This window comes from Haliotis rubra, unplaced genomic scaffold, assembly GCF_003918875.1.
Source record: "Haliotis rubra isolate DU_JTF1 unplaced genomic scaffold, ASM391887v1 Scf64, whole genome shotgun sequence".
NCBI classification, from domain to species: Eukaryota; Metazoa; Mollusca; class Gastropoda; order Lepetellida; family Haliotidae; genus Haliotis; species Haliotis rubra.
This window is the reverse complement of record NW_025767346.1, coordinates 1,201,737-1,224,752: the sequence shown is the minus strand read 5'-3', so window position 1 is coordinate 1,224,752 and position 23,016 is coordinate 1,201,737. Positions and strand designations below refer to the sequence as shown.

Here is a 23,016-nt window from a genome sequence, read left to right as displayed (position 1 = left end):
GAGTCAATGAGTGAGTCAGTGAGTGAGTCAATCAGTGAGTGAGTCAGTGACCTACTGAGTGAGTAAGTTGTTAAGTGAGTGAGTTTGAGCTATTTTAAAAGTATTACAGTAATATCACGAGGTGTCCACATGCTATGAGTGAGTGAGTGAGTTTAGTTTTACGCCACCCTCAGCCATATTCCAGCTCTATGGTGACGGTCTGTAAATAATCGAGTCTGGAACAGACAATCCAGTGATCAACAGCATGAGCATCGATCTGCGCAATTGGGAACGGATGACATGTGTCAACCAAGTCAGCGAGCCTGACCACCCGATCCCGTTAGTCGCCTCTTACGACAAGCATGGGTTGCTGAAGATCAATATTCTAACCCGGACCTTCACGGATCCCGCATGATATGAGAGAAGAACCCGAAATAACACAGGTCTCAGTGTTTTCCTCTTTGGAGAACCCGACTATGGATAGGATGCAGACTTTGCAAATGTAAACAAAATATTATCACCACCACCAAGGGATTCGAACTCAAAAACCTGGGCATAACTCACTTGGCTTCCCGTGCCCCACGCGGACAAACATAAAACCAAAGAGTGAGTTTTAGTTCCAGCAATATCACGGCGGGCAACACCAAAAATGGGCTTCACAGATTGTACCCGTATGGAGAATCGAACCTGGGTCTGCGACGTGAAGAGCAAACGCGTTACCCACAAGGCTACTCCACTGCCAAAAAACCAAAGAACTGTGTATTGCATTTTTCCTGCTATCTCACATACACAGGACAACTTCGAACTCTTGTAAATAATGTGACCCTCCTCAAGGGTGTCAGATACAACAATAATTTCATGTTTGGTCTATTACTATCAGGGTTGCATGTATTGTGTACACTGCTTGGTTGTAACTAATTAACGAATTGATTACTACCTGTGTCTTCAAAGAGATAGAAAGCACCGAGGGAGAAAAAACCCAATTTACTGGAAAGAAAATTAGGTCCAATTGGGAGTAGCAAATATTCATCACAAAACTGATACAAGCTTGAACAACGTCACCATCAGATGGTGAAAACAAAGAAGAAATGTAAACATCGACTTGAAACGAGAGGTTAATCCATAATAATAATAACAATAATAAGTGCATTTATATTGCGCTATTTCCCATCCGTTGCGGTTGCTCAAAGCGCAGGTATCAAGGATAGAACTTGGAGAAGAGATGGGTTTTAAGTTTGGACTTGAAGACAGCTAAAGATGGGGAGGTTTTGATATCAAAAGGAAGACAGTTCCAGAGAGAAGGAGCACAGAATGAGAATGATCTCTGGCCGAAGGATTTGAGATTGGTCCTGGGGATGGTAAATAAAAGTTGATCATTGGATCTCAGGTTTTTGCATGAAGTATATTTCTGGAGAAGTTCTTTCAGATATCCTGTTGCAACATCATGGTAACAGCTGTAGGTCAGGGATAACACTTTGAACTCGATTCTATCTTGTACTGGGAGCCAGTGGAGATTCGTCAATATTGGTGTTACATTGGATGTTTTCTTGCACATGTGCTTTTGTACTATTAAAGGGAAAAATGAAATATTGTAATTCTCAACCAATTTACCTATTGAATTATTATTAGTGTGTTCTGAGACAAACACTGTCACTGTATGTATGACACTCTATAGGTTTTGTATATTTGTTTGTTAAGAAATATTCCAGTCATCTATATGTAAACAATCGAGTCTGGACAAGACGAACTTCGCTTATAACGAACTAACGTTGGTGGTCCCTATAAATTTGTTATAACCGAAGTTTAACAATTGTAACATTAAAGAGATGCATGATGATCAGATAATAAAAAGAGTTGCATCGTTGATTCTAAACATAAACAGCAGTTATGGAAAGTATATTTTTCCTGATGCCTGTACGACTACACATACACTCTCAGTACCAAATTTATTCAAAATGCCTTTTCGTATTATTGTATTGATACATGACACTGGTTGCCGTTACCGATGACGTACTATACCCCTAAGGGAAGGGTAGTTGTGAGCAACATAGGGAAACCGACGTTTTGACCTAAATGAGCTTACATGAAGTAACATTGGCCAGCCAAGGCCAAGGTTTACATTGGCCCGCCAAAGCCAAGGTTAACTGGGGTTACGTCACCAAGAGTTAACTAGGCCCAGGGATGCGAGCGTCGAGGGTTTTTACATCGAATGACAGTTCTGAAAGGGGTATCTAGGTTTTCGAATCGAACGTGATTGAAGTTGCACGGAATGGGATGGAGTTGACCTGGCAGTAGGGTGTCAAATCCTACACAAGCAGTTAGAGAACTGACAGGGTGAGAGAAGCTGCACGAACGGGAATGGAGTTGAATGGGTTTCAAATCGAACGCAAGCAGTTACAGGGTTGACAGGGTGAGAGAAGCTGCACGAACGGGAATGGAGTTGAATGGGTTTCAAATCGAACGCAAGCAGTTACAGGGTTGACAGGGTGAGAGAAGCTGCACGAACGGGAATGGAGTTGAATGGGTTTCAAATCCAACACAAGCAGTTACAGGGCTGACAGGGTGAGAGAAGCTGCACGAACTGGGATGGAGTTGACCTGACAGTAGGGTTTCAAATCCAACACAAGCAGTTACAGGGCTGACAGGGTGAGAGAAGCTGCACGGAATGGGATGGAGTTGATCTGACAGTAGGGTTTCAAATCCAACACAAGCAGTTACAGCGCTGACAGGGTGAGAGAAGCTGCACGAACTGGGATGGAGTTGACCAGACAGTAGGGTTTCAAATCCAACACAAGCAGTTACAGGGCTGACAGGGTGAGAGAAGCTGCACGGAATGGGATGGAGTTGATCTGACAGTAGGGTTTCAAATCCAACACAAGCAGTTACAGCGCTGACAGGGTGAGAGAAGCTGCACGAACTGGGATGGAGTTGACCAGACAGTAGGGTTTCAAATCCAACACAAGCAGTTACAGGGCTGACAGGGTGAGAGAAGCTGCACGAACTGGGATGGAGTTGACCTGACAGTAGGGTTTCAAATCCAACACAAGCAGTTACAGGGCTGACAGGGTGAGAGAAGCTGCACGGAATGGGATGGAGTTGATCTGACAGTAGGGTTTCAAATCCAACACAAGCAGTTACAGCGCTGACAGGGTGAGAGAAGCTGCACGAACTGGGATGGAGTTGACCAGACAGTAGGGTTTCAAATCCAACACAAGCAGTTACAGGGCTGACAGGGTGAGAGAAGTTGCAGGGAACTGGGATGGAGTTGACCAGACAGTAGGGTTTCAAATCCAACACAAACAGTTACAGGGCTGACAGGGTGAGAGAAGCTGCACGGACTGGGATGGAGTTGATCTGACAGTAGGGTTTCAAATCCAACACAAGCAGTTACAGCGCTGACAGGGTGAGAGAAGCTGCACGAACTGGGATGGAGTTGACCAGACAGTAGGGTTTCAAATCCAACACAAGCAGTTACAGGACTGACAGGGTGAGAGAAGCTGCACGAACTGGGATGGAGTTGACCTGACAGTAGGGTTTCAAATCCAACACAAGCAGTTACAGGGCTGACAGGGTGAGAGAAGTTGCACGGAACTGGGATGGAGTTGATCTGACAGTAGGGTTTCAAATCCAACACAAGCAGTTACAGGGCTGACAGGGTGAGAGAAATTGCACGGACTGGGATGGAGTTGATCTGGCAGTAGGGTTTCAAATCCAACACAAGCAGTGGCAGCGCTGACAGGGTGAGAAAAGCTGCACGGACTGGGATGGAGTTGATCTGACAGTAGGGTTTCAAATCCAACACAAGCAGTGGCAGCGCTGACAGGGTGAGAGAAGCTGCACGGAACTGGGATGGAGTTGACCAGACAGTAGGGTTTCAAATCCAACACAAGCAGTTACAGGGTTGACAGGGTGAGAGAAGCTGCACGGAACTGGGATGGAGTTGACCTGACAGTAGGGTTTCAAATCCAACACAAGCAGTTACAGGGCTGACAGGGTGAGAGAAGCTGCACGAACTGGGATGGAGTTGACCTGGCAGTAGGGTTTCAAATCCAACACAAGCAGTTACAGGGCTGACAGGGTGAGAGAAGCTGCACGAACTGGGATGGAGTTGACCTGGCAGTAGGGTTTCAAATCCAACACTATCAGTTACAGGGCTGACAGGGTGAGAGAAGCTGCACGGAACTGGGATGGAGTTGACCTGACAGTAGGGTTTCAAATCCAACACAAGCAGTTACAGGGCTGACAGGGTGAGAGAAGCTGCACGAACTGGGATGGAGTTGACCTGGCAGTAGGGTTTCAAATCCAACACAAGCAGTTACAGGGCTGACAGGGTGAGAGAAGCTGCACGAACTGGGATGGAGTTGACCTGGCAGTAGGGTTTCAAATCCAACACTATCAGTTACAGGGCTGACAGGGTGAGAGAAGCTGCACGGAACTGGGATGGAGTTGACCTGACAGTAGGGTTTCAAATCGAACGCAGACAGTTACAGGGTTGACAGGGTGAGAGAAGCTGCACGAACTGGGATGAAGTTGACCTGGCAGTAGGGTTTCAAATCCAACACAAGCAGTTACAGGGTTGACAGGGTGAGAGAAGCTGCACGGAACTGGGATGGAGTTGACCTGACAGTAGGGTTTCAAATCGAACGCAGACAGTTACAGGGTTGACAGGGTGAGAGAAGCTGCACGAACTGGGATGGAGTTGACCTGGCAGTAGGGTTTCAAATCCAACACAAGCAGTTACAGGGCTGACAGGGTGAGAGAAGTTGCACGGAACTGGGATGGAGTTGACCTGACAGTAGGGTTTCAAATCCAACACAAGCAGTTACAGGGTTGACAGGGTGAGAGAAGCTGCACGGAACTGGGATGGAGTTGACCTGACAGTAGGGTTTCAAATCCAACACAAGCAGTTACAGGGCTGACAGGGTGAGAGAAGCTGCACGAACTGGGATGGAGTTGACCTGGCAGTAGGGTTTCAAATCCAACACAAGCAGTTACAGGGCTGACAGGGTGAGAGAAGCTGCACGAACTGGGATGGAGTTGACCTGGCAGTAGGGTTTCAAATCCAACACTATCAGTTACAGGGCTGACAGGGTGAGAGAAGCTGCACGGAACTGGGATGGAGTTGACCTGACAGTAGGGTTTCAAATCCAACACAAGCAGTTACAGGGCTGACAGGGTGAGAGAAGCTGCACGAACTGGGATGGAGTTGACCTGGCAGTAGGGTTTCAAATCCAACACAAGCAGTTACAGGGCTGACAGGGTGAGAGAAGCTGCACGAACTGGGATGGAGTTGACCTGGCAGTAGGGTTTCAAATCCAACACTATCAGTTACAGGGCTGACAGGGTGAGAGAAGCTGCACGGAACTGGGATGGAGCTGACCTGACAGTAGGGTTTCAAATCGAACGCAGACAGTTACAGGGTTGACAGGGTGAGAGAAGCTGCACGAACTGGGATGAAGTTGACCTGGCAGTAGGGTTTCAAATCCAACACAAGCAGTTACAGGGCTGACAGGGTGAGAGAAGCTGCACGGAACTGGGATGGAGCTGACCTGACAGTAGGGTTTCAAATCGAACACAGACAGTTACAGGGTTGACAGGGTGAGAGAAGCTGCACGAACTGGGATGGAGTTGACCTGGCAGCAGGGTTTCAAATCCAACACAAGCAGTTACAGGGCTGACAGGGTGAGATGGCAGTAGGGTTTCAAATCCAACACAAGCAGTTACAGGGCTGACAGGGTGAGAGAAGTTGCACGGAACTGGGATGGAGTTGACCTGACAGTAGGGTTTCAAATCCAACACAAGCAGTTACAGGGTTGACAGGGTGAGAGAAGCTGCACGGAACTGGGATGGAGTTGACCTGACAGTAGGGTTTCAAATCCAACACAAGCAGTTACAGGGCTGACAGGGTGAGAGAAGCTGCACGAACTGGGATGGAGTTGACCTGGCAGTAGGGTTTCAAATCCAACACAAGCAGTTACAGGGCTGACAGGGTGAGAGAAGCTGCACGAACTGGGATGGAGTTGACCTGGCAGTAGGGTTTCAAATCCAACACTATCAGTTACAGGGCTGACAGGGTGAGAGAAGCTGCACGGAACTGGGATGGAGTTGACCTGACAGTAGGGTTTCAAATCGAACGCAGACAGTTACAGGGTTGACAGGGTGAGAGAAGCTGCACGAACTGGGATGGAGTTGACCAGACAGTAGGGTTTCAAATCGAACGCAGACAGTTACAGGGTTGACAGGGTGAGAGAAGCTGCACGAACTGGGATGGAGTTGACCAGACAGTAGGGTTTCAAATCCAACACAAGCAGTTACAGGGCTGACAGGGTGAGAGAAGTTGCACGGACTGGGATGAAGCTTACCAGAGGTTTCAAATCGAATAAACGCTGTTGCAGCGCTGAAAGGTTGAGTGAGAATTCACGACCTTGAATAGAGTTTACTGGGAGTTTCAAATAGAACGCACCAACAATAACACGAGGAGTTGTCCAACCTGGATCGTTAGCCGACTGTCATAATTATCGTTCATGCGTGAAACCGTCTATTCAATTATCAATAGATAATGGATGATTTTTACTTAAGTACTTGCCTCATGACACAGTTTCTAAGACGGCCTTCCTTTTTGACAAACGTCAATAATCACGAAACACAATGAAAAGGCCAAAATAATACAATATATAATTAAACTGAATAGCAAAAGAAAGTATACACCCATGCTAGATGGTGGTTAAAAGTATTGCTAAATGATAATTCAATGGTGATGTGTTTGATACGGGTAGATGGTTCACAATTTTATAGAAAATGTACCCTATGTGTTTCAGATGATATTGGAGATTAATAACACTTCTTGTTCAACTGTAACTATTTCAACGATCTGAGAACGAAACAACTACCAACACTGTACATCAAGAGATCATCTGTATTTGAAATGATAGTTTATTTCAATGTAAAAATGTCTCGGATTTGATTAAATTCTCAACTTTTTGTCGCTCTATATTATGCAATTCTAAATAGACTGTACGTCACCATTACTTAATTTATGTATTGACCTCAGTAAACCCTCATCATGCTATGTATGTAGCGACTGGTTTCAAATATATTATTGCCAGTTTATGTGAGTGAGTGAGTATGGTTTTACGCCGATTTTAGCAGTATTCCAGCAATATCACGATGGGGGCCACCAGAAATGGGCTTCGCACATTATGCCCATGTGGGGAATCGAACCCGGGTCTTCGACGTGACAAGCGGACGCTTTAACCATTAGGCTAGCCACCACCCGCTAGATTTTGTATATATATATAGGTTGTAGTGATATTAAAAGAATATAATAAAATCAATACGATAACTTGATAAAAGCGAATTTCGTCAGTTCAAAAATCTCATCTACAACTATATCAATTTATCGAACACCACACAGAGCACCCAACCTGCTGTAATGTCAGCAATACGTGTACACACGATCCTCATCTAGCGACGATGCTGGTGCGGATGATGGTTACGTATGTCCTTACTAAGTAGCCAATGGAATGGGCAATGAAAAGGATACACTTTACACGACATGGTATCTACAACACGCGCAACATCAAAGGTTTATGTTCATCCGAACTATATTTATACACACAGAATGTTATATCGACTTAATGACTGCATCCACCAGCATTAACGACATCCATTATTATCACTGTATCAGATCTTACAGAGACAATCAAGAACGATAGAGAGACAATCTCCAGCAAACTCATACATACCAATTAGTATCGACTTCAGCACTTGTCCGGCGAAGGTTCACCATAATATTCCTCTTAATCAGTTTCTTCTAAAAGCCTTTAATCAAGAGTAGATAAGGCTTGGAACAGATAGTGTATATATTAAGGAAAGCCATCGGACTACCCGCTTCCATAACGGTGCTTCAAGAATGTCTTTGTGTACGTATTTCGACTCAGCTGGGCAACGTTGTCGAATTAACAAGAGACACTGGCGTCTTATCGAACGCGGCCCGGTTGCCAAGAAAGGCTCATAGGATGGAATTGGCATTCTGACCAGTCGTGACTGGCGACGATATGTGTGGTTTGTTCGGTTGGGTTAGGAGTGGCTTGTATTGTCTGCTTTGCCGACCGGTACAACGGCTGCAGGAGAAAACAAATCGATGTTTTTCTCCACCTTTATGCATGAGCGAGATTTGTTGTTTCGTCTTGTTTATGATATTTTGGTCGATAAACTATTTCTAATGGTACGTGAAATTGATATTTGGAACGAGACTATCCCGTTATGTTTTCATAGCCTCGATATTAGATTTGTTTGGTCAGCGGTTTAGGTTTTATGTTAACTTGAGCAATATTCCAGTTGTCGGAAGACCGAAGACAATAAACGCGGAGTTCACATTCTAACCATTTTTGATATGGAACGTGCTTCTCCCAGTCTACCGTCTCTGTGATGCTGCCATTACTATAAGGACTGTTGGTTGTATGGAGGGCGTTTAAGAGGACGTGCGGTTCAGCACTTCACGCTTGCCGTTCAGGTTGCCGTTGTACAAGGCAATCTTAGCGTTACGACTGACGTAAGTCTGTGTTAAGGTATGGGATTACGATCACCTTAGCGCTACGGCTGACGTAAGTCTGTGTTAAGGCATGGGATAACGATCACCTTAGCGCTACGGCTGACGTAAATCTGTGTTAAGGCATGGGATTACGATCACCTTAGCGCTACGGCTGACGTAAGTCTGTGTTAAGGCATGAGATTACGATCACCTTAGCGCTACGACTGACGTAAGTCTATATCAAGGTATGGGATTACGGTTACCTTAGCGCTACGACTGACGTAAGTCTGTGCTTAGGTAAGGAATTACGATCACCTGAGCGCTACGACTGACGTAAGTCTATATCAAGGTATGGGAGTTACGGTTACTTTAGCGCTACGACTGACGTAAGTCTGTGTTAAGGTATGGGAGTTACGGTTACCTTAGCGCTACGACTGACGTAAGTCTATATCAAGGTATGGGATTACGGTTACCTTAGCGCTACGACTGACGTAAGTCTGTGCTTAGGTAATGAATTACGATCACCTGAGCGCTACGACTGACGTAAGTCTATATCAAGGTATGGGAATTACGGTTACCTTAGCGCTACGACTGACGTAAGTCTGTGTTAAGGTATGAGAGTTACGGTTACCTTAGCGCTACGACTGACGTAAGTCTATATCAAGGTATGGGATTACGGTTACCTTAGCGCTACGACTGACGTAAGTCTGTGCTTAGGTAAGGAATTACGATCACCTGAGCGCTACGACTGACGTAAGTCTATATCAAGGTATGGGAGTTACGGTTACCTTAGCGCTACGAATGACGTAAGTCTGTGCTTAGGTAAGGAATTACGATCACACGATAGTTTCGGCCAAGTCTACAAGAGATTCATTTATCTTTGCTCTCTTAAGATTCGGAGTATTTTAAATTTGTTTCCGCAAGTTCTGTTGAGAACTTGTAACATTTATCAGACTGTAAACTCTGAGACACATTTTTATGGAACACATTACTGAAAGTAATTCCATACCCTCCCAGAATACCATATATTATGTCCCTCAGTGCCAGCGATACTGCATTTATGACACAGTCATCTCCTTTAGATAAATATTTGATATTTTAATTTTATTACGGATTCTCCCGTTTCATGTTAAGGTAGCGTGACTAAGTTGAAACATGAATTATTTCCCACACTTCCGCTTTGTCCCTCTAACAGCATCGTGAGGCAACTTGCTGTCCAAACATGAGTGTATCCGCCCTTGTTTTAATCTTTCAGGGAGTCGTCTCTCCACGCTTCGCTAGGCATATCAGCCACGGTCTAGTCGTTGTAATTAATGCTATTGTTAAACTAAAACATTTCCTTGTGTCTAATTAGATCGATTTTGCAGCCATCCGAAACTTATCTTAACTGCAGCATGAAAAGAAATCTCCATTACGGCTGATGTGGCAAATACTGGAACGGTACCACTGGTACAAGCAAGAAATGGTTTTGTATTGATTCCGTGTCAAAGATGTGCTTTGGACGTTGACCATACAGGGTTTCGGTGACTGTTTTCAGCCCAGTAACGTTTTGTAAACTTTTGTAATTTTTGTCTAATTATATTTACAAGCGTGTACATTATTTTGTTCGACACTTAAAACTGTAAAGGTGAGCTAATATATGTTAGATATATGTTATGTAATATATGTTTGGTGTTTAACGCTGTATCAGCAAAATTCCATGGCCGTTCTATGGCGACGGTCTGTACTTTATTGAGTCTGGACTAGACGATCCAGTGATCAACATCATGAGCATCGATGTACGCCGTTAGGATATCTGTCAACGCAGTCAGCGAGCTTGACCATCCGATCCCGTTAGTCGCCTCTCACGACAAGCATGGGTTACTGAAGACCTGGGCCCCGTTCCTCAAAGCTATCGTGGAGCTAAGGTGATCGTAACTCCCATACTTTAACATAGACTTACGACTGTCGTAGCGCTACGATCGCTTTGAGGAACGGGGCCCAGTTCTAACCCGGAACTGGTGATACTGACATATCATCGAATCTCCGTCTTTACTGGCCCTTGTATGGCTGTAGTCATGATGCAAAATAGTTAGGATGTAGTCAAGATGCGATATGGTTAGGGCGTGTTTTTGTACCATATGACCTAACGCACTGAAATTCTTCTTCTTTTCAATTACATTGTGTTTCAACTATTGCAGTAATCAATAAGTTTAATCCGATCATAGAAATAGGTGTGTGAGTGAGTGAGTGAGTAAGTATGGTTTTACGTCGCTTTTAGCAATATTCGAGCAATATAACAGCGGAGTACACCAGAAATGGGCTTCATACATTGTACCCATGTGGGGAATCGAACCCGGGTCTTCGGCGCGACCAACGACCGCTTTAACCACTGGACTACCCCACCGCCCCCTAGAAATAGGGCACGGTCAAGATTTTTCACAGTTTTGAAGAACCGTCAGAGCCTGTACTTGTCCGAGAGCCGACGAACGCGATCGGTTGGTCAAGTTCGCTGACTTGGATGACACATGCTATTATCTCCCAGTTACAGAAATTGATGCTTATGGTATCAATTACTGTACTTTGTAGTGTAGATTCGATTGTTATCAGACCACGACATACGGTTAGAATATTGTTGAATGTATGTATATTTTTGGAATATTGTTGACTGCTTCGTTGATTTTGAAAAGAAAAATTAGTACAACCATTATGCATAGCTGTTTTAGCGGAATGTCAGTGTTTCACAGCGGGAACACGGATTAGGTGATCTGGTGCCTGACTCTTGGGGTATGGGTTCGAATCCCAGATTAGACTCAACCCAATAAAACTAGCATTTGTACTTTACTGAGGAAGTGTAATCCCGAATATAACACGTGTTACGGACATTGAAATAAAGCATTGTACTTATGTGGTGATCTAAACTCGGATTGTCTCTCACAGCCTTGTCCACTGTGCCACCGTACCACAATATCGTTCCCTGTATTCGTAATATACAAGACAAAAGAAGTGGATAGAGACGAAGAATGGATACTGAGCTTTGTTTTATTGAGATCGTTGATATCATTGATTTTGGTGTTTACTGTTGTCAAGGAAGCGCCATGATAACAACAACCGTTATTTCTATTTAAGAGGAATTCTCAGTACACATACATGAAAAATTCCGTTTTATTTCTGGCGGAAATGTATGACGAGTGTGTTTGTTTAAATTGAAATCAATCTTTTGCTCTATCTTAGTTCAAATTGATTTGCGTTTTCAGTAAAAATAGTTCCTATCGATGAATGGGGAATGAGCGAGTGTACCTGAGATGAATGGACATCAAGATAATCGCTTCTCCTCGTTGTTAGGGAAATAACGGTACCCTGATCAGAGGAAAGTGGCGGGGATGGGGCTTGGGTCGGGGTTCCCCTGACGACAATAGTCTCCCACCTCCTGTGGGGAAGCTCTTTGTGCGTGCGTGCGTACGTGCGTGCGTGTGCGTTCGTGTGTCTGTGAGTGTGTTTTGGAGGGTTTGAAGGGGGCGGTGTGTGTGTGTATGTGTTGGGTGGGGGGGGTGTGTGTGTGTGTGTGGGGGCTGAAGAGGGGCTTAAATTAAAAATGCGCCACAGAGAGATGTGAGACTCCTGAACAGAAAGAAAATAATCTAGACTTGCTTCTTTTAAAGATTTAAATTACGGTTTGGGTGAATGTTAAGACACAGTATGCCTTACCGACTGATGACATGACTATGATCCGTTGATTCAATCATAGATGATTTACTTTAAAAACCTATGAGCGAGGCTTACAACATTGTATATTTGTATATACCTAGGGTCATAAGTTACGCAACAATGGCACTACCCTATAGAAGGTCGGACGGTCTAATAGTCCGCTGGGTAGCAGGGTACCTATGAACTAGCATCCGGATTATGTGCGATGCGCGCGCACACACGTATCTCATCAAAGCAAGGCGGTCAAATGCGGGCAATTAATAATAAAATGTACTAATTTGAAGGATAATTTTACGAGATTGCGTGAGTAATGTTAATTCACCTGCTTTCAGCAACATCCCAGCGATAACAACAAGGACAGACTAATCACAAGGACATATACCAACGCTTTGTCTCTGAAAATAAATAATTTTGATCGAAACAAAAACTCCATTTGTATCGAAAAGGAATCCCGCGAGGAGGGCCTGAAGCTGATAAAATCTAGACCTGCTTCATTAAGGACTTCTCCATCACAGAATTAAAATGGGAAAGGGACTGTGAGACAGTCTACCAATATGAGATTCAGATATAGTCGTTAATTGAAGCCGGTACTTCAGCGTGAACAATTCCCACTTCAACTACTTGACCACCCGACTGGTCTTTTAAGCAGGAACCCGTGAAGGTCCGGTTTACAATTGATCTTCAGAAACCCATGCTTGACGTAAGAGGCGACTAACGGGATACATGTATATACATTTTATACTTCATATTACAAGAGGGGCGGTGGGGGAGCCCAGTGGTTAAAGCGTTCGCTCGTCACGCCACAGGCCTGGGTTTGATGGGTACAATGAGTAAAGCCCATTTCTGGCAAACTTTACCTGATTAAACTAGTATTTTATATCAGGTTATGAATTGTGAGAGAATCCCTGTACCAGCACCCGTGAAGATCTTCAGTTACCCATGCTTGTCATAAGAGGCGACTGACGGGATCGGGTGGTCAAGCTCGCTGACTTGGTTGACACATGTCATTGTATCCCAATTGCGCAGATCGATGCCCATGCTGTTGATCACTGGATTGTCTGGTCCAGACTCGATTATTTACAGACCGCCGCCATATAGCTGGAATATTGCTGAGTGCGGCGTCAAACTAAACTCACTCACTCATTTTAAACAGGAAAACTCTATCAGTCTGAACCTTCTGAATCCAGAAACTGCCTATTCTCGACGATTATCGTTGGGAAGCGGTGTTGGTCCTACTGCCATTGCGCATGCAAAATCCTTTGCCTTCCCTTGTGAGTAAGTGCGTGAAATGTTTACCATTTAACTGGGCTCATATTCAACATAATTAAACACTAGAAATCAAGTAATTTCTTAAGAAAACAGTACTTTAAGCTTTCGGAGTAAGAGTGAGTGAGTTTTACGCCGCTTTTAGCAACATTCCAGCAACATCACGGCGGGAGACACCAGAAATGGGCTTCACACATTGTGCCCATGTGGGGAATCGAACCCGGGTTTTCGGAGAGACGAGCGAACGCTTTAACCACTAGGCCACCCCACCGCCCTATAACCAGGTTAACGTTGGTGTGTTAACTTGTGTTATCATATTTAACCCACTGACGTCATTCTCGGCTGATCTGAGCTTCCAACGCCTACTGAGCCCCCGGGCTGTGGTGCTGTGGTGCTCTGGTGCTGTGGTGCTCTGGTGCTCTGGTTCAAAGCCTTCATGTGTAAGGTCATCGTTTCAGATAATTAGATCAATATAGTTATTCAATCATGAATAAAAGCATTTTAATGAATATAATTTACCAGGTATTGACAGTATCAAGTATTCTAATATGCGTCAGGTAAATTTAACTTTCGATTGTTGAGATGAATAATTTTGAATCAATACTGCAGCTTTGATGGTAATTATGCATCTCTGTTTGATGTTTGACGCGCCACTTTGAACATTCCACTTGTTCTACTCGTATTAAGTAGAAAATGTACAACGGCGACTGTTCCAGGTACTGCCCTTCGTTATCCTTGATCGCACAGGTTATCAATGATTGAGATATGATAAACTGGTCATGTGGTTAGCTCACAAAAGAAGCTTTGAGCTGTTACCCAAAATATCGTGGTGAGTATGCATTTGGTCAAAATATACATGTAATACACATGTAATATACATGAAATATACATGAAATACACATGTAATATACATGTAATATACATGAAATATACATGAAATATACATGTAATATACATGTCTAAAGATAAACTATTGCTCTGTTTATGTTAATTTTAGTGAAACTGTTTCTTCACACACACATTTCACGTTGTCAACCATTTAATTTTACTCGTATTAGTAACCAATGAATGGCATGTTTAGTGTAGTCCAATCAGAGCCTACGAGCCATCTGCTTTTCACTGTCTATACGTTTATGTAGACAGGCACCGAGTCAAGCGGGCGTTTTTTTAGAAATGATTAAATTAGAAACACACACGATTTCTACAAGACACGGTAACGTTCAGATTCACAAAGTCCGAATACATCATAATACGAAATCCCAGCGTCCGCCTGGTAACTGGCCGCCCGGTAACATTCTCGAATATTAATACACCTTCTAAATATACAGTAAGCTAGGGTTATATCGAAAACTGCGTTCAATTCGTTATAAGAGTAGTTAGTTTACGCATTTCGATTATAATAAACGAAAAGTGGTCAGGACAACAAAATCTGTTCGGGATATCCGTCAGTTCGTTAAAAGCTTGTTCGTTATAAAGTAGTTTTATGCATTACTCGCTGTAGCTAAAACAGAGTGAGTGAGTGAGTTTTATTTTACGCTGCACTCAGCAATATTCCAGCTCTATGGCGGCGGTCTGTAAAAAATCGAGTCTGGACCAGACAATCCAGTGATCAACAGCATGAACATCTATCTGCGCAATTGGGAACCGATGACATGTGTCAACCAGGTCAGCGACCCTGACCACCCTGACCCTGACCACAATCCAGTGATCAACAGCATGACGCTGTAGCTAAAACAGAACCTGTTTATGTTTAGCCAAGAAAACCATGGAGATCCGGGCAAGCATATAGCTCCTCAGCAAACTGCTATTGATTAAGAGGCGACAACATGGATAGGCTCAGCCTCGTTTTCTTGTTGATTGTGGTATGCTCATGATACCAATCACTGGTTTACGATGTTCAAATGTGATGAAACATGGCTGTCACATCAGTTAAATATTATCGAGTGAGACGCTAAACAGCCAGTATGAACCGACTACGGAAAAGCTAACAGTATCGAGTTTCTTGGCACACCTTTTCAGATTTATGGATTAATGATACAGATTTTCCTGAACTGCCGTTATCTATCTATATAGCGCACCTGCTAACCTAATATAATCAATATATTGTTTGCATGGAGATAATCTATTGATAAAATGTCATAGAAGGTGAATTGAGAAAGCGTAACTCATGAATAGTTAATCTTCATAACGATTGCGATATACATGCGAGTGTTTGACAGTTGTGTCGGTTGCACAATACGGGACTACAGTGACAATATCACCGAGGGTAAAGTATGTCAACATCAGATACTAAAATAGATGGGCAACTGTGGGAGAAGAAATGTTGACACGGCCTATTAAATATAGAAAAACACTAGAGGAATAATGCCAATGTGAGTGAGTGAGTGAGTGAGTTTAGTTGTACGCCGCACTCAGCAATATTCCAGCTATATGGCGGCGGTCTGTAAATAATCGAGTCTGGACCAGACAATCCAGTGATCAACAGCATGAGCATCGATCTGCGCAATTGGGAACCGATGACATGTGTCAACCAAGTCAGCGATCCTGACCACCCTATCCCGTTTGTCGCCTCTTACGACAAGCATGGGTTGCTGAAGATCAATATTCTAACCCGGACCTTCACGGGTGTATTGCCAATGTACCCTTTTGATTAAGGGCAGCTGTTCAAATGGCAGTGCGCTCGTTTCTCGTGTACATAATCGATCATTGCCATACGGGAAGACGTTAAAAGGCGGAACTTATTGTTACCACGCCTGTGGTCGGCATTGTGAAGGCGAAACTGGTTCTGGTCTCCTCGTAGGTGTCAATGAGATATGGTAATTCATGGCTGATATAATTATTGAAACCTACATTAGTCCGGCTACCATACAAACACACGTACGCACAAACGCATAGACGCACAAATGCACGCACACGCAGGCACGCGAATTCACTATGCATGGTCAATAACGTTTAAACCCGTTTCACGTATCAGACACCTGCTTACCATTCCGGGTTCGATTCCAAAGATATATCTAGTCGTGCTGAAATTTGCATTTGAGGGTTCCAGCAATATCACGGCAAGGAACAACTGAAATGTGCTTCACACATTGTACCCAGGTGGGGAATCGAACCCAGGTCTTCGGCGTGACGGGAGAATGCTGTAACCATTAGGCTACCCCACCTCTAAGAACTATATACCCAATAAAATGTAAACCAGCAATTACGAGAAAGTTCCCAATGAGATCCATGAAAATCAAATAATCCCAAACTTGACCAATTACAACCTGAGATATTCAACAGAATACCAGGTGACAAAATCATTATGAACCAGCTTCCAACAGACTTTCCAGATACCTGTACCACATGTTTACGCATGTGATAAATATCGCTCCAGCGCCCAGGGATTCCAACTGTAAGTAATTCCCTCTATCTCCGCCATGTTAACTAGTGACGATGATGCTCCTTGACTATCCAGCATGGTGGCATCAATATTAAACATCCCGAGCCACGCTGCCTGACGATACGTTCCTCGGGGAGGTCCAGTGAGTGTGAAGCTACTTTTCATCTGTTTATGATTGGACCGGAGACTTTATAAAGTAGCCTCGGACAGCTGGCATGGTGAATTATTAACATGTTCGCTGGTTTAGTGTTGACGTATCGACATACTGTTTATTCACACGATCAACGAGAACGAATTGCATTGACACTCTTCGATGCTGGTTATAATGTCACCACTGACTTGGAACTGATGTTGTGAGAACAAATGTGGCGCTGTTATTAATACTTGAGTGAGTGAGTGAGTTTAGTTTTACGCCACCCTCAGCAATATTCCAGCTATGTGGCGGTCGTCTGTAAATAATCGAGTATGGGCAAGACAATCCAGTGATCAACAGCATGGGCATCGATTTACGCAATTGGGGTACGATGAAATGTGTCAAATCACTCAGCGAGACTGACCACCCGATCCCGTCAGTCGCCTTTGACGACAAGCATGTGTTACTGAAGATCAATTCTAACCTGGATCTTCACGGGTATTTAGAAAAGGGAAGACTTAGGTCTTATTCCGACGGGCCGTGAGGTTGCCCATTGCTTAAAGCGTTCGCTCGTTACGATGAAGGCCGGACTTCGATTACCCACATGGGTACAATGTGTGAAGCCTATTTCTGGTGTCCACAGCCGTGATATTGCTGGGATATTGCCAACAGCGGCGCAAAATGTCACTCACTCACTCACTCTTATTCCGAAAACTGTGTTTTAGTTAATGCTACAAAAATATTGTTTTCTTCGAAAATTGCTTGATTTCTAGTGTTTAATTATGTGGATGATGAGCCCAGTTAAATAGTAACCATGTCAAAGATAAATTTTATTGATGAAAAATTAAAGTTAGAATTTTAATTCAAATCTGCTTATATTAACAGTTTTATGTCATTTGCATACTTAAACACGTTCCCGAATAACCCAATTACTGTGAATAAATTTTACTTTGGATTACAAATCTTTCAGAAACAAAAACGAAAATATTGTTGTAGCTTGTCGCAAGTAAATTCGTGAGTTGTTTGTCAAAGTTTGAATTCTGCATCAATCATACCCGGCTTGACGTCCAGGGACTCCTTTCACAAAGCAACCTTTACTAAGGTTAACCTTAACTCCCATTCTTTAACATTGTACTAAGGTTACCTTAGTGACTTACGATCACCTTAGTGCTTTGTGGATGGAGAGCGAAATATTCTCAAGCACGACGTTAAACCCAATTTCACCTCACCTCACCTTTGTGGATGGAGGCCCAGCTCTACAGTCAGGCAACTACACTATATACAATGTCGTCCACCCTGAGTCGGAGTGACTGTAGTGCACGTGCTGCACGAACACGACGAAGTTGAAATTTGATATGACACATATCATCAATCAAGTGCCACAATCAGGGCCCTTATTTTCCAAATGTTCTTAGCCCTAAGAATTCTTAACTTTGATCGTAGCCAATGTGTTAAGAATTGTCCTAAGAAGTTCGTAGGGCTACGAACGTTTCGAGAATAGCTGGCCTGGTCACGAAACCAACAAAACAGAAGATAACTTCCATTTAATATCTATAATGTTTCACAGATGTCATTATTACACTTTAGAAATCATACCGCCTTTCAAATATGTTTCAAGAATACTGAAGTTCAAATAAATCCGGCGGTCGTGCAGTACAGAAATCGGAATACAATGTGGAATTTGTATTATATTGTATTGTACAGCTGTATCCCTATCGTAAGATTAAATGGGTATGTACAAAGAAGGTAAAACGGAGGTTTCTGATGGAGGACTGAAAGTAACACACACACGCGCACGCAAGCACCCACGCACGCACACACACACGCACGCACGCACACACACACACACACACACAGAGTCTGTCATACAGACCCTGAAGCAAATATATCCATGAAAGCCCACGCAAGTCTCGAAACTGTGGCAAGTCTAGATTTCCACAGCTTTAGGAAATGAGGAAAGTCTCAGGGCTCCTTTTCATTATATTATATTTCAGTTTTTTTTACTATGAGCTTTTTTTTCTGTAAAAATGTTCATTTAAGAGTCATACACACACACCTCCCCCTTGGTACTTGGCATATTTTGGGGGTCACCCTGACCATCTGCTTTTAATGTTTTCATGACCCTCCCAGGGAAGAAAATACAAAAGCATTTTACATTTTATTATAACCCTCTAACATTTTGTGTGAACCTCGCCTGATTGCTTCTGACACACAACACAATACAACTCAAACCCAGTCCTTATGTGTCACACGGATTTCAGTTGACAAGTATTGCCACGGAGCGACAGGGAAGTTATTTGTGTCTGTCAGACGTTGCTAGTTCATGCAAACACAAGATATATGTGTCAATCTTTGTATCCCTTTACTGAAAACAGAGTGTCATCCTCTTGTCTCTTCGAAATGATAAACATCAAGTGAAGGGTGAGGAAGTAGAATTGCGTTGCATGATCAGACTGTAAAACAGTTTCAGCGTCAGAGTATAAAACAGTTGCAGGGACAGACAATAAATGCAACTGCAGGGTATGACAATGAAACAGTTGCAGCGTCAGAGAAGAGAACAGTTGCAGGGAGAGACAATGACGACAATTGCAGGGTATGACAATGAAACACTTGCAGCGTCAGAAAAGAGAACAGTTGCAGGGAGAGACAATAAAGACAATAGCAGGGTATGACAATGAAACACTTGCAGCGTCAGAGAAGAGAACAGTTGCAGGGAGAGACAATGAAGACAATAGCAGGGTATGACAATGAAACACTTGCAGCGTCAGAGAAGAGAACAGTTGCAGGGAGAGACAATAAAGACAATTGCAGGGTATGACAATGAAACAGTTGCAGCGTCAGAGAAGAGAACAGTTGCAGGGAGAGACAATAAAGACATTAGCAGGGTATGACAATGAAACTGTTGCATCGTCAGAGAATAAAACAATTGCAGGGAGAGACAATAAAGACAATTGCAGGGTATGACAATGAAACACTTGCAGGGAGAGACAATAAAGGCAATAGCAGGGTATGACAATGAAACACTTGCAGCGTCAGAGAGTAAAACAGTTGCAGGGAGACACAATAAAGACAATAGCAGGGTATGACAATGAAACAGTTGTAGCGTCAAAGAGTAAAACAGTAGCAGGGAGAGACAATAAAGACAATAGCAGGGTATGACAATGAAACAGTTGCAGGGAGAGACAATAAAGGCAATAGCAGGGTATGACAATGAAACAGTTGCAGCGTCAGAGAAGAGAACAGTTGCAGGGAGACACAATAAAGACAATAGCAGGGTATGACAATGAAACACTTGCAGCGTCAGAGAGTGAAACAGTTGCAGTCTATCTGTGAGTGCCAGTTTTAAAGCGCCAGCCAACTAAGATGTTTTAAACCTCACGCAGGAAATATTGCGTAATGGAGGAAACTTCAACTCTTTGTACTACACCACGGAGGTTGTGAGTGGTGATACAAACAGAAATGAAGACACCTTTCCTTAATGTGTCATAAGCGCCAACTGAAGCCATTCAGTAAATCCAAGAGAAGTAATCCAAATGTGCAAGATCAAAAGATAATTTTAGATTTATGATGAGAAATGTTTTCCGATACTACTAGCAAGGCTGATGTTTGAGATTGCTTCTAGTGTATTATTAATAAATAACAAATTACAGTTTAAAACTGTACACCGTGGCCTGCATCAATAGCATCACTAGAATTAAGACGAATGGGCTCTTTTCGTCGTGTACGCCACCACTTTATATTGGGGTAGGCTTAATGGCCATGATTTAAAACCTCAGTCTTCTAATGGGTGTGCATTCCAGTCGAACTTTCAACTCCCCGGGGAGTATTCAACCCAACTGCTATCGTAATGCATCGACAGGACAATCAGGCATATGGTGAGTGATTAAATATTTAATTACGCATCAACATTATTTAAGCAATAACATGACGAGCTCGAAGGAGCTGGAGTAAGTAAAAAAATATATTGTCCCAGCAAATGTTTGAAAAAAAAACTTTGCTGGAAACTGCAGAAAGAACAGTGTCTGTCGCCAAAATGCTTTGTTGAAAGGTGTTTTCTAAAAAAATGTCAAGGTTCATAGATGAGATTAGCTCATCTGGTTTGACAGCTGTTGGTTTTTGTTGGGGGTGTTTTTGCGAATATATTTGTCAGGCACTCGTTTTTATGGCTGAAGGGGGAAGGGGTGAGAAGAAGATTGCTCTCCTTGCTTTCATTGGTCAGGCTGCTTTCGTCGCTCTCTGGGGTCGAAGCCGATTTTACGGAAACCTTAATCATGATTGCTTTCAGTCTTTTTGATTTCTTCGAAATGATATTGACTGTGATGAAATGAAATATATACATGCACATATCAAAATGACATCATATTGAAATTGTTTAAAAGTATAATTACTCCAGGTTGCAATAGATTAGATAGTCGACCAACAAGAAGACACGGTCATCAATATGGCCCGCATTGGTAAAATACTCTCCATGAATGTGTCAACTAGATAAGACTGTGTCAAATGTATGGTTTAATGTACCTCAGTAATGTTGATACTGGAAATAGAGTGGTAAGGTTGATTTATGTCATTAGGTTCTTGGATACCCGCAAACTGGAAAGAGAGTATTGAAAGGTTTTTAAGTTCTGATCCCGAAAGGGGCACTACCATCAACTTCAGTCACAGAAAAAGCTTGTTGCATGGAAATGCAAAACATATTTTATTCAAAAATAACGAAAACCCATTTCATCCGCAGAACTATCTATGTGCAAAATGTGGTGAAGAAACATTGAACGGTTTTAAAGTTCTGCACAGGAAGAGAGCACTACCACCAATTTCAGATAATGTCAATAGGCCATGGCAACGCCAAAAAACCCAAAACATTATTCAGAAATCCAAAACTGAGAAAATGCACCAATTCACAGCCAGACCTATCTATGTGCCAAGTTTGGTGAAGAAATAATAAATGGGTTGAATGTTCTGCTCCGGAAAAAAGCACCAACACCAATTTCAGTCGAAGTCAAACTTGTAGCCATGGAAACGCAAAACATATTTTATTCGTAAATCAAAAAGCACCAGCTCACAACAGACCTACCTATGTGCCAAATTTAATGAAGTAATTTTGAGCGGTTTTTGTGTTCCGCTATGGAGAAGACGAATTTGCACGCACAGACGGACGGACGGACGGAGTCCATTTTGATACCCCTGCAAAACGTGTTGCGGGGAATAATTACAGGGGCAATACAAACACTATAGAAGTAGCAAAGACAAATTCAAGGACAGTTCAAGAACAAAACAATGATCTCCTACATCGTTTCCCATTGTCAAGCTGAACACAATTATTCAATTATTTCAGACTATCTGCATTTAAGACGACCCTGGGGACATTCACGCATTTTATAACACATCTTAACTTAGATGAGCCCCTCAGAAAAAAGAAATTCGAGAAGAACTAATTTGAAATGAGATATAACCTGATTACAAGTTTTTGGATCGTCGAATTACCCAATATACGCAGAACCTGTGGACACAGCCTTGGAGCGATGCACAGATGTCGGTGATGATGGGAACGTAGACACGACATTGATGTTTAGAGGATCGCTGTTAAACCGAGCGTCCTTTGAATCAGTTCATGGTGATAACATGTGTCACATGAAATACATTCAAACCTGACAACACATGCTTGCGGTCGTATAAACAAGGTGATTATTTCGCTGACGCAAACAAACAATCCTTCCAATGCAATACTAAAATATATTCTGAGTTATATCATCATTCGAAAAATTTCTATAATTATGATTCCGAGTGAGTGAGTGAGTGAGTGAGTTTGGTTTAACGCCGTTCGTAACAGCATTCCAGCATTATCATGGCGGGAGACACCAGAAATGCCCTTCGCACATTGTACCCTTGTGGGGAATCGAACCCAGGTCTTCGACGTGACGAACGAACGCTTTAACCACCAGGCCACCACACTGCCCATGCTAGAAAAGCAGCTCCAATGGAATTCATGCCATTCTAATAATCCCATGTTCTTAATCACTTGGCAGCCAATAACAAACT

General features: G+C 43.0%; 1 protein-coding gene across 2 annotated transcripts in view; it reads right to left on the bottom strand.

The window, feature by feature from the left end:
• Positions 1-23,016, bottom strand: part of LOC124256799 (D(2) dopamine receptor-like) — a 515,592-nt gene that overhangs the window by 142,585 nt on the left and 349,991 nt on the right. The window contains exon 1 of one of the 2 annotated variants that reach the window (XM_046690758.1): positions 7,725-8,025. The exons of the other annotated variant lie outside the window; for it this stretch is intronic. The gene's annotated coding sequence lies outside the window, so the exon portion shown is untranslated. Of the gene's footprint in view, positions 1-7,724; positions 8,026-23,016 lie in introns of those variants that run through there. 2 annotated transcript variants of the gene reach the window in all.